Source organism: Ornithorhynchus anatinus, chromosome 10 (genome assembly GCF_004115215.2).
Source record: "Ornithorhynchus anatinus isolate Pmale09 chromosome 10, mOrnAna1.pri.v4, whole genome shotgun sequence".
Classification (NCBI taxonomy): Eukaryota; Metazoa; Chordata; class Mammalia; order Monotremata; family Ornithorhynchidae; genus Ornithorhynchus; species Ornithorhynchus anatinus.
The window spans coordinates 29,433,219-29,446,457 of NC_041737.1; the positions used below are offsets into that span (position 1 = coordinate 29,433,219).

Below are 13,239 nucleotides of genomic sequence, written 5' to 3' on the forward strand. Positions count from 1 at the left end.
GACTCACCCTCTGGGAACACAACAAGATTCCTGCTCTCCCTCACCAGCCCTATCTGTCTGTCTTTCTCTCTGTCTGCCTATCAGTCTCTCTCTTTCTCTCTCCCTCTCTCTCCATCGTGTCCTAGAAACTGTAGTAGTTGTCACCACTTGGCACTTGCTGTGTAAAGAGGACAGCTATGCCCGTGTAAGGGGGAACTGGAATAGAACTCTTAAATCAACAAAGAGCTCATGAGCGAAGATACAAGATAGACTTGCTTTTTAATGCCTGTGGAATTTATTAGATGATTAGAAAATTTTTTTTAGAAAGTCAGAAAAAAGGAAAAGCATTAGTGATTTTTTTTCAAATGCCAATAGTATTAAGTGTCTCCAACTCTCTCTTTCAAAGATGCCCATTGATATCAGTGAAATGCAGATGATTTAATAACTTTTTGGGAGGCAGGGTTCTAACATTTATATAACTCCCAATGTATGAGTACTGTATGTACCTGCATAAAAAACCAGTCAGAAACAAGTGTTAATGGATAACTATTGCCCTCCTCTGCAATAAGAATAAGTCTATTTCCCAATTATAAGCACACACTGTATATCATATTTGTTGAAATGTATAATTTGGCCTAAAGTTGAACCATTTTCAAACTTGATTTTTTTTTTGGTATTTGTTCAGCACTTATTATGTGCCAGGCACTGTACTAAACACTGGGGTAGATACAAGCTAATCAGGTTGGACCCAGTCCTTGTCTCACTTGGAGCTCAAAGTCTTAATCCCCATTTTGCAGATAATGTAACTGAGGTGCAGAGAAGAGATGTGACATGCTCAAGGCCATGCAGCAGATATGTAGAAAATAACTAAGTTCTAGGATAAAGGGTCATCTGAACTGTTCTGTGAAGTGAATTTTCCACAGATCCAGTACAATACAGGTGGAATATATCCAGCTTCACCATCCCACAAATGTGCCCAATACTATTCATTTTCATTCTAAATATCTAAATCAAACCATCCACATTGGTTATTAGCCCCCACTGTCCATTCTGTGTGGTTACAGTGACATTCAGCCTACTTTCTTCATTCTCACTCTATTTCTCTTCTCTTTCATCTTTTAGTACAAACAATGAGAACCTCTGGGGGGGGGGAGCAGGATTTTGATAATTAAATACGATGTTGAGTTCTTTACAGGGCTCCAAAATCTAATGTAAAGGGAAAGAATCACTCTGCTTCCCAACTCCTATGTAAATAAGCAGTAGAAATAATACTTCTGTATTTTGCTTGCATGGTTGAGAAAAAAAAATGAATGAGTTGAGCGAGTAAAATAATCATAATGATGGTATTTGTTAAGTGCTTACTATGTGCCAAGTACTGTTCTAAGGACTGAGGTAGATAGAAGGTAATCAGGTTTTTCCATGTGGGGCTCACATTTTAATCCCCATTTTTTCAGATGAGGTAACTGAGGCATAGAGAAGTTAAGTGGCTTGCCCAAGGTCACACAGCAGACAAATGGAGTCCATATTAGAACCTTTTGTCCTCTGACTTCCAAGCTCATGCTCTTTCCACTAAGCCACACCACTTCTCAGTACAGACAGCTATGGCCCTGAAAGCAAATTGAGAAGATCATACATTTTTGGTGTGTGGCAGCTCTGTCTTCAAGGACAATGCAGTGCATGGGTTAAAAATCCACAGCAACTCTCAGTTCGCTGTAGCTGGGGGTGGGGGAAGAGAGCAGAGAAGGGGTGACTGTCTGGAGACAGGGCAGCAGAACACTAGAGTCTGTACTGCTTGCTCAGGAAGCATTTAGATTAGCTTGTTTCCAGATATATTTCCTCTAAATTGAATTTATTTTTGGCCCCTATCAAACTCATTTTATGAAGGGAGAAAACAGCTGCCACTTGGAATATGATCTAGACCGGCCAAGAGAAATAATGACTTTCAAGAAAAGAGTTTAAAATCATTCAAAAGGATTTTTCGAACTTTAAGGTTTGTTACCCTTAAAGTTGAATTTTTTTCTCACTAGCTGCTTATTTCTGATAACCTAAATGTGACTGGAGTTCAAATAGTTGCTTGCCTGCTCTGGTCCTAGGTAAGGATATTTAGCAAGCTAGAGAGTTTGAAACTGGAAAGAGAAGGTAACACCAATGTTTGAATTTCTCTCTTTACACTGTAGAATTTCTTTTTCTTTCTTTTTTTTCTTTTTCAATTTAGCAGTAGCTCCAGGCCCAGAAAGAATCTTGGGATAAAAGAGGCCAGATATTTGGTCTGATCGAGAAGAACTAAATGACCATTTTTCTCCACTGTTCCTTCAAAAAGATGGATGGAAGTATAGATGTCAAAAGTCCATATGCTTAACTAGAACTCAGTCAAGGCTTAGGAAATAGGGAAATCAAAAATTAAGCCCCTTACTGACCTTGTCTTCTTGATGTTTACATTTAGAAACCTTCTCCAACAACTAACTGTTGAATTGTACTTTTCCAAGCACTAGTACAGAGCACTGCACACAGTAAGAGCTCAATAAACATAATTGATGGATTGATTCAGTGGGAGCTTTTAGAAAAAACATTCAGACCAACTTGGGAAACAAATAAATCTAAAGAGTGAGATTGAATAAAATGAAATCTTGTCAAGTTTTATGGCAATTTTTCCCTCCCTCCCCCACAGTGTACCAGCATTATCTTTTGCAATTTGAGCAGGAATGTAGGAGGTAATTAGTAAAACTACTCAACTCAACTATTTCAATTTGTTATTCTGCCTCTCCGAGAAACCTTCTCAGAGTGACTCCTTACCCCTCCCTAATATACCTTCTCTACTGTGGACACATCAATCATCAGTCATTCAATCAATGGCATTTATTAAGCACTTACTGTGAGCAGAGGAATGTATTAAGCCCTTACAAGAGTACAGCAGTAAAAAAGTTTGTGGACACATTTCCTGCCCACAAGGACCTTAGAGTCTAGAGGGGGAGACAGACGTTAAAATAAATTACAGACATGTGTTGAGCTGTGGAGCTGGGGGTGAAGGGTATATCAAGTGCCTGTTATATTGTTGTGTTGTACTTTCTCGAGCACTTGGTACAGTGCCCTGCACACAGTAAGTGCTCAATAAATATGACTGATTGATTGCTTAAAGGGTACCAATCCAAATGTGTAGGCAAATTGCCCCCTCTAGACTGTAAGCTCATTGTGGGCAGGGAACGTATAGTATTTGTTAAGTCCTTACTATGTGCCAGGCACTGTACTAAATGCTGGGGTGGATACAAGCAAATAGGGTTGGACACAGTCCCTGTCCCTTGTGGGGCTTACAGTCTCAAATCACCATTTTACAGATAAGGTAGCTTAGGCCCAGAGAAGTGAAGTGGCTTGGCCTAGGTCACACAGACAAGTGGCAGAGCCTGGATTAGAACCCATGAGCTTCTAACTCCCAGGCCTGTACTCTATCCACTACACCATGCTGCTTCTCTGCTTCTTATAAAATAGGAACCAAAATTGAACCTTCAGTGGCAAACATGATTTTGGTTGTTAATCAGCAAATGATAACTGCTACTGTACCAGTTTTATTTCTTACTAACGGGGTCCTCTAACCCCCGAGTTCTGCAGTGCCCAGCTATTCCCCATCCCTTCCCTGGGACCTTACCCAGTCAATAAAATTTCAGCACATACACAAAGCATGCATACGTGCATCAGGTGACCTGCTTTTCTAAGCAAGGTTTTGATGTCACAGAAGAAAACAACAAATATTGACATCAGAACAGTATTTTGCCTAAGCCCAAATTCAGAGTAAGACGTGTGGTCTAGTGGATAGTGCATGGCCTGGGAGTCAGAAAGAGCTGGGTTCTAATCCTGGCTCTCCTCCTTGTCTTCTGTGTGACCTGGGGCAAGTCATTTCACTTGTCTGTGCCTCAGTTACCTCATCTGTCAAATGGGATTAAGACTGTGAGCTGCCCCATGCAGGACAGGCACCGTGTCCAATCCGGTTTGCTGGCATCCATCTCAGTGCTTAATACAGTGCCTGGCACATAGTAAGCACTTAAATCTTACAATTATTATTATTACATGCTTACTTTGTGCAGAACACTGCACTAAAGGCTGGGGGAAATACGCAGGTGAAAATGAGGCCTAGTTCCTATTCCTGGTTCTGAGGGGAAGTGGGGAGGGAAATGGGGGTTTCACAATCAGAATCACAAAGGAAATAAGCATAATGCAAATACATTATCATAAACTATTTATGTAATCGTTACATTGCTGTTTTTAATTTTTCCGGTTCATCATACACTGCTTCCATTGTATATCCTGATTGTGTGCTTCTAGCTTTATGTCTTATGACTAAAACTCAAATTAAAGTGAAAATACACTGTGGGAGTTCGATATCACTAAATTGCACCTGATTTCCATTACAAATCATCTGTTGAACCACATGAACCTGCTCATAAATTCACACCTTTAAATCTGGTACTTGCAAGCATAATTACCTCTTCTTAGTGCTCATATTAAAAAAAGGTGATTTCTCTGAGGCAGTTTGGTGATAAATGCAGGATTTTCACATATAAAATGTAGTATGAGAAGCAGTGTTGCCTAATGGTTAGAGCACCGGCCTGAGAGTCAGAAGGACCTGGGTTCTAATCCTGTCTCACCATTTGTCTGCAGTGTGATCCTGGGCAAATCATTTCAGTTCTCCAGGCCTCAGTTACCTCATCTGTAAAATGGGGATTAAGACTGTGAGTTCCATGTGCCACAGGGACTGTGTCCAATCTGATCAGTTTGTATGTACCCCACTGCTTAGAACAGTGTCTGGCACATAGTAAGCTTTTAATGAATGCCATAAAAAAGAAAGAAAGAAAGAAAAGAACATCATGAAACTATATATTTGACCTTGGTAACCTATTTATGGGCCATGCTACTTTGATTAGAGTATGCCAACAATAATGATCATTGTGCTACTTGTTAAGCAACACTTACTATGTGTCAAACACTATATTAAGCACTGGGGTAGATACAATAAAATCAGGCTGGAAGTAGTCCATGTCCCTCATGGAGCTCAGAGTCCAAGAAGGATGGGGAACAGGCATTTAGCTCCCATTTTGCAGATGGGGAAACTGAGACCACAAGAACTTAAGTGATTGACTGAAGGTCATATTGCCAGCAAGTGCCAGAGTGAGGAGTAGAACTCAGGTCCTCTGACTCCCGGACCCTGCTCTTTCCATTAGTCCTTCTCTTAGTATATGCACATTCTTTTTTTTAAAAAAAGTATTTGTTTAGCACTTACTATGCACCAGGTACTAATTTGAGAGCAAGGGTAGATTAAAAGTAGTCATGTCTCTCATGTGGCTCACAGTCTTAATTCCCATTTTACAGATGAGGTAACTGAGGCACAGAGAAGTTAAGTGACTTGGCCGAGGTGACACAGCATACAAGTGGTGGAACAAGATGATTACTCTGTTTAGTTTTCTCATTTGAAAATGGGCATTAAATACCTATTCTACCTACTATTTAGACTGTGAGCTCCATGTGGGAAAGGAACTTTGTCTGACCTGATTCTCCTAAATTTACCCTAGCGCTTAGTACAGTGCTTCCAAGGTAAGTTCTTATCAAATACAATTATTATTATGTGCTCTGCACACAGTAAATGCTCAGTGATACCACTGATGATAATGACACTTCTAATCAGCATCAGGACTACCAAAAACAATGTTCTGAAGTGTAGTCAACTCAGATACTGTGTGTATATATATGCATGTGTGTGTGAAGGCAGGAAGATAAGATATTTATTAAGCACCTACTCTGTGCAGAGCACAGTACCAAACGCTTGGAAGAGTGCAGTAAACAAAAACAGTAGACACATTCCCAGCCCACAGTGAGCTTTACAGTCCAAAGGGATACAGAACTGACTTCTCTAAGTCCTCATAAAAATAAAGCAAAGTTAAATAGTGGTTAAAATTTTGAAATTCTGCATATGCTCTCATGTCTCTTTCAACTCCTGATGGAGTTAGCTTTACAGTGGGTAAGGAATCCATTAGGAGACAGCAATGAGTTTGATTTTCCTTTGTTGATCTTATCATGCTAACTCTTTGGGGGAAAGGGCCATCACCTTGACCTTGTTTTGCCATAAAATGCCACAAGAATCATGCTCTTTGGCAGCATTAATCTTCCTGAATTGCTTCATGTCAGTTCTCATGTGATATGTCATTCACAACTGCCTTGATGGAACACAGATCTCTGGCTTTTTCTGGAATGAATTCTGAGAATGTAATTAAAGCTCACGAGTTTGACGAGACTTATATATTAAAAATTGGGATCCCTTGTCAGGTGTATTTCCTAGATTCTCTAACTCAAAGCCTAAATAATCGGCCTTAAGGTTCCAAGTAAGGTTTTACTGTTGCGTAGGTTTGTATGTTTAGCCAATTACACCTTGCACATCATGTGCTTCAATTGATGGTATTTACCGAGTACTTACTTTGTGCAGAGCACTCTGCTAAACACTTTGGAGAGTACAATAGTGTAAGAAGACTTGATCCTGCCCTCAAGGATCTTATAATCTAGCAGAGGACAGACATTATAGTACAGGTAGGGGAGGCAATACCAACCAGTGGCAGAAGAGGCACTAGAACCCAGGTGTCCTGATACCCAGGCAACATTTCTACAACACTTCCTGATCCTGTCTTCTCTTACACTCCTTCAGCAGGCCTACCCTACCCTGGGAGCTGGGGGTGGGAGAGGGTATGGAGGAGGGGAAAGAGAGTGCTTCATTTGCCAAGAGGAAAGGGATTTAATTTCAGGATGAGTCAACAAAAATGTGTCTCTGAAAGAGAGGAAATGAAGTGAATAACCTCAATGCGTCTACCTTCACTCAGAATCAACTGAGTGAAGTTGATTGTAACAACTGTCAGTCTAACGCTAATCTACATAACATGACTTTTCTGTCCTTAAGTATTTGGTGTTTAGAAATACTTTTCCTCCATTGTTCTAATTTCTCCATTCCTCCTATTTCAGAGCACTTTTAGATGGCCATTGTTGCCTATGACCAAAACTCTTTCTTACCTGGCTGAAGCTATTAAGCAGTATTCAGATACAAAACCATCTTTTGGAAAATTAGTTAAAGAAAATCCAAATGCCCTTGGATCACTCAAAAAGCAATGGCATTTATTAAGCACTTATTATACTCCAAGCACAATACTTAAGCACTTGGGAGAGAACAGTACAACAGAAAGAGTAGACATGTTCCCTGCCCATAGTGATCTTACAGTCTGGAGGGAAAATATGCAACTCCACATATCCATCCAATAGTATTTATTGAGCGCTTACTATATGCAGAGCACTGTACTAAGCGCTTGGAACGAACAAGTCGGCAACAGATAGAGACAGTCCCTACCGTTTGATGGGCTTACAGTCTAATCGGGGGAGGCAGACAGATAAGTACAATGGCAATAGAGTCAAGGGGACAAACATCTCGTAAAAACAATGGCAACTAAATAGAATCTAGGCGATGTACATTTCATTAACAAAATAAATAGGGTAATGAAAATATATACAGTTGAGCAGACGAGTACAGTGCTGAGGGGATGGGAAGGGAGAGGGGGAGGAGCAGAGGGAAATTGGGGGAAAAGAGAGTTAAGCTGTGGAGAGGTGAAGGGGGGGCAGTAGAGGGAGTAGAGGGAGAAGAGGAGCTCAGTCTGGGAAGGCCTCTTGGAGGAGGTGAGTTTAAAGTAGGGTTTTGAAGAGGGGAAGAGAATCAGTTTGGCGGAGGTGAGGAGGGAGGGCATTCCAGGACCGCGGGAGGACGTGGCCCAGGGGTCGACAGCGGGATAGGCGAGACCGAGGGACGGTGAGGAGGTGGGCGGCGGAGGAGCGGAGCGTGCGGGGTGGGCAGTAGAAAGAGAGAAGGGAGGAGAGGTAGGAAGGGGCAAGGTGATGGAGAGCCTTGAAGCCTAGAGTGAGGAGTTTTTGTTTGGAGCGGAGGTTGATAGGCAACCACTGGAGGTGTTTAAGAAGGGGAGTGACATGCCCAGATCATTTCTGCAGGAAGATGAGCCGGGCAGCGGAGTGAAAAATAGACTGGAGCGGGGCGAGAGAGGAGGAAGGGAGATCAGAGAGAAGGCTGACATAGTAGTCTAGCTGGGATATAACGAGAGCCCGTAGCAGTAAGGTAGCCGTTTGGGTGGAGAGGAAAGGGCGGATCTTAGCGATACTGTAAAGGTGAAACCGGCAGGTCTTGATAACGGATAGGATGTGTGGGGTGAATGAGAGAGACGAGTCAAGGATGACACCGAGATTGAGGACCTGAGAGACGGGAAGGATGGTTGTGCCATCCACGGTGATAGGGAAGTCTGGGAGAGGACCGGGCTTGGGAGGGAAGATGAGGAGCTCAGTCTTGCTCATGTTGAGTTTTAGGTGGCGGGCCGACATCCAGGTGGAGACATCCTGGAGGCAGGAGGAGATGCGAGCCTGAAGGGAGGGGGAGAGGACAGGGGTGGAGATGTAGATCTGCGTGTCATCTGCGTAGAGATGGTAGTCAAAGCCGTGAAAGCGAATGAGTTCACCAAGGGAGTGAGTGTAAATGGAGAACAGAAGAGGACCAAGAACTGACCCTTGAGGAGCTCCAACAGCTAAAGGATTGGAGGAAGGAGGAGGCGCCTGTGAAAGAGACCGAGAATGACTGGCCAGAGAGATAAGAGGAGAACCAGGAGAGGACAGAGTCCATGAAGCCAAGGTGAGATAAGGTATGGAGGAGGAGGGGATGGTCGACAGTGTCAAAGGCAGCAGAGAGGTCAAGGAGGATTAGAATGAAGTAGGAGCCACTGGATTTGGCAAGAAGGAGGTCATGGGTGACCTTAGAGAGAGCAGTCTCAGTAGAGTGGAGGGGACAGAAGCCAGATTGGAGGGGGTCCAGGAGAGAATGGGAGTTAAGGAATTCTAAGCATCGATTGTAGACGACTCGTTCTAGGATTTTGGAAAGGAAGGGTAGTAGTGAGAAAGGGCGATAACTGGAAGGGGAAGTGGGGTCAAGAGCGGGTTTTTTTAGGATGGGGGAGATGTGGGCATGTTTGAAGGCAGAGGGGAAAGAGCCATTGGAGATTGAGTGGTTAAAAATAGAAGTTAAGGAAGGGAGGAGGGCAGGGGCGATGGTTTTAATAAGGTGAGAGGGAATGGGGTCCGAGGTGCAGGTGTAGGGGGTGACACTTGCGAGGAGGGAGGAGATCTCCTCTGAGGATACTGCAGGGAAGGATGGAAAAGTAGGGGAGAGGGTTGGTGGGGGGGAGGGGAGAGGCGGAGGGGTGACGTTGGGGAGCTCAGACCTGATTGTGTTGATTTTTGTGATGAAGTAGGTGGCCAGATCATTGGGGGTGAGAGATGGGGGAGGGGGAGGAACAGGGGCCTAAGGAGAGAGTTAAAGGTCCGGAACAATTGGCAGGGGTGACGGGCATGGGTGTCGATGAGGGAGGAGAAGAGGTTTTGCCTGGCGGAGGAGAGAGCAGAGTTAAGGCAGGAAAGGATAAATTTGAAGTGTGTGAGGTCGGCTTGGTGCTTGGACTTTCGCCAGTAGCGCTCGTCAGCTTGAGCACAGGAGCGTAGGAGGCGGACAGAGGAGGTGATCCAGGGCTGTGGGTTAGTGGAGTGAGAGCGGCAGAGGGAAAGGGGGGTGAGAGAGTTGAGATGAGTAGAGAGGGTGGAGTTGAGAGCGGAGACCTGACCATCGAGAGTGGGAAGTGAAGACAGGGTGGCAAGGTGAGGAGAGATGCTTTTGGAAAGACGGATGGGATCAAGAGAGCGGAGGTCTCTGTGGGCAGTAGCAAAGATTTGCAGGGGGAGGGAGTGTGAGAGATGAGGCAGGTGAGAAGTTTATGGTCAGAGAGAGGGATTTCAGAGTTGGTGAGGCAGGAGATAGTGCAGCGGTAGGAGATGACGAGATCAAGGGTGTGACCGAGTCGGTGAGTGGGCGCGGTATGGTGGAGCAGGAGGTCGGCAGAGTCGAGGAGGGATAGCAGGCGGGCGGCAGAGGAGTCATTGGGTACATCCATATGGATGTTGAAGTCTCTGAGGATCACAGTGGGCAGAGAGAAGGAGAGAAGGAAGGTGAGAAAGGGGTCTAGGTGGTTGAAGAAGTCGGAGATGGGACCAGGAGGGTAGTAGATGACAGCAACAAGCATCTGGAGGGGGTGGTAGAGGCGAATGATATGGGTTTCGAAGGAGGGGAAGGGGGGGGGAGGAGGGATAGTGCGGAAGCTGCAATGGGGTGAGAGGAGGAAGCCGACGCCTCCTCCCTTACCGGTGAGTCTGGGGGAGTGGGAGAAGGAGAGGCCTCCGCTGGAGAGAGCAGCGGCGGAGACTGTGTCATAGGGAGTGAGCCACTTTTCTGAAAGGGCGAGGAGGAGGAGAGAGAGGGAAAGGAAAAGGTCATGGACGAAAGGTAGTTTACCTGTAATGGAGCGGGGGTTCCAGAGGCCACACTTGAAAGTAGCTGTGGGTGCAAGGGGGGGGTTGGGGGGAAAGCGGGGAGAGGGGAGGGTTTGGATGGGAAGGAGGTGGCGGGGCCCTGGACGGGGAGAGGGGGATGAGGGGTAGCGGTGGGACAGGAGGACTGGGATGGGGCGTGGGTGGGGAAGAGAGAAGGGGGGAGGGGGTGAGGAGGGGGTTTGGTGGAGGGGAGAGTAGGGGGAGGGGGAAGAGGGGTAGCGCTGGTAAAGTGGGGTTCTAGGGCGGGGGAGGGACGGGGGGAGGAGGCAGAGGAGAGAGCGGGAAAGAGCTGAGCAAGAGAGGGGAAGGGGAAGAGGAGGATAAGAAGGGGCGGGAGGGAGGAGGGGGGGAGGAGGGACATGGTGAGGCCAGAGAGGTGGGTGGCAGCACTAACAACAATAAACAGTAACCAACAAAATCGGTAATATAGCAACATGATACAGTATGATACAATACAGTAGTGTTAATAAGCGGGCGATGACCAGCGTCGGGGGTGGGCTCGATTAAGGGCCGACCTGATCAAACTCAAAGTCAGGCGGCTGGTGAGGCCAGAGAGGTGGGTGGAAGCACTGACAACAATAAACAATAAACACATATCTGCAGGTCATCCTTGAACAAAGGCCATGCTAATCTTCTCTGTATCGTTCCAATGTGAGTATTGGTCCTGTCTAAGGGAGTACCATATTGCACAATAGAACTGGTTCACATCACCTCAAGTAAACACTTCTGTCATCCTTCAAGCATGAATATATCCCAAGACAAACTTGGAATGATTAAGGTTACATCTCCTCCCAAAGGCCTTTCCAGATTAAGCTCTCTTTTCCCCAGCTCACTCTCCCTTCTGCATCATCTACACACTTGAATATGTCACCTTTTGACTTCTATTTGCTCCACCCCCAACACCACAACAAGTGTCTTATTTTTAATATATTCATATATAGTATATTATCCATTATATAACGTAATATCCATATGAATGTTTGCCCCTGTAGGCTGTCAGCTTGTATGGAAATGTGTCTGCTAATTCCATTGTGTTGTACTTGCCCAAGTGCTTAGTACAGTGCTCTTCACATAGTAAGCACTCAAGAAATACTCTTGATTGGATTAAGATGGAAGTGGTAACATTTCCATGCAGTAAAATACATAATGTCTGCAGGGAAAGATGGGTGCTCGAAATATTCTCACACGGTCACATGAAGCTTGGCCATTAGAGCATTGGCTTGAGAATCAGAAGGACTTGGGTTCTAATTCTGGCTCTGCCACATTCCTGCTGTGTGATCTTGGGCAAGTCACTTTACTTCTCTATACCTCAGTTATCTTATCTTTAAAATAAGGATTAAGCCCCATGTGGGACAGGGACTGTGTCCAACCTGCTTAATGTATCTATTCCATCGCTTAGAACAGTGCCTGTAAATGCTTAACAAATACCATTAAAAAAAGAACTTTGCCATATGATTTCTTTAACGTGATCCATCTCTATCTTCCACCCTGGAAGTGATTCTTGCTAACCCCCACCTTCACTGAAATATAAATAGGCAGATCCCTTCGGAAAAGCCCTAAGTATGCTTGGTATATTAGAGAGAGGAGAGACCCTTTATCCCTCTTTGTTTCTCTGGAGTAGCACAATAATCCAGACATCTGTTCTAGGGGGGTGGAGAGGGCAGGCAAGAACTAATCCTAGGGGTTAACCCATACAAATACAACCACTGTCATGATAAGTCAAATTTAGAGTCTAGCCATCTTGACAGCTGCTTCCTTTGGAAAGTCTTTTCTCTCTGGTCATGACAGTCATTGGTTTTAAGGAATGTAACTGTCTGTAACTCAAGAAGGTGATGTGTCAGATCAGTGATTGTTAGGACCTGGGGAATTGGTTAAGGGGAAAATACTGAGCCATGCTAGCATTAACAGGAGCTTTTGCTCTCCTTACAAGAACTTGCTTTCTTCATTGCTTTTCAACTAATAGAAATACTGTGAGCAGAATTGGGGGGTGGGGGCGCATGTGTGTGTGTGTTTGTGTGTTGGGGGAGGAGATGGATGAGAGCTGAACTTGAACTTGTGGAGAGAGGTTGGGACCATCCACATTTGACAGTTATATTTGATTAAATTCAGAGTACATGGAATTCATCAGCAATTCAGTGCATATATATTCCCTTCCTATAACAAAATCTATGCAAAATGTGATGTCAAAATAACGTTTTTTGCAATTTTCAACTTTTTGGGCAAAGCACTGCATTTAAATTCTAGTACTGAAATGTTAGTATGAAGCCCTTTTTCAGAATTTCCTCACAAACAGTTTCAGTGTACGTATAGAATCACAGAAGCAAAACTACCCAATCCAGCAGGCTCTGCATATTTCCACAACTCCAAACCATTTGGAAGAGCATTTAGAAAGCCAGATATCTTATGGGGAATACTCTTCTAAAGCAGAACTTCCAGAATTTCCAGGGATTGGAACTCTGAGAGCTCAGGACACTCCACATCTGTCCAAAAGAAATCATTATTAACCTGAAGCCACTGCTTAAATGCATGCATGTTGTTCTCTTGGGATTTTTTTGATCTGTAGATTGTAAGCTCTTTTTTATTTTTATTTTTTTGTGAAGTGATTTCTTATGTATTTGCTATGTGCCAGGCACTGTACTAAGTGCTGGGGTAGAGATAAGCTAATCAGGTTGGACACGTCTCACATGGGGCTCACAGTCTTAATCCCCATTTACAGAAGAGGGAGCTGAGACAACAGAGAAGTTAAGTTACTTGCCCAAGGTCAGACAGCAGACAAAGCAATCAATCAATCATATTTATTGAGTC

General features: G+C 44.4%; 1 non-coding gene across 1 annotated transcript; it reads right to left on the bottom strand.

Annotated features, from left to right (window-relative positions):
• Positions 1 to 11,012: 11,012 nt before the first annotated feature.
• Positions 11,013 to 11,114, bottom strand: LOC114814817. Its single transcript, XR_003762614.1, has one exon. It is a non-coding gene; the product is annotated as a U6 spliceosomal RNA (small nuclear RNA).
• Between the last annotated feature and the right edge of the window lie 2,125 nt (positions 11,115 to 13,239).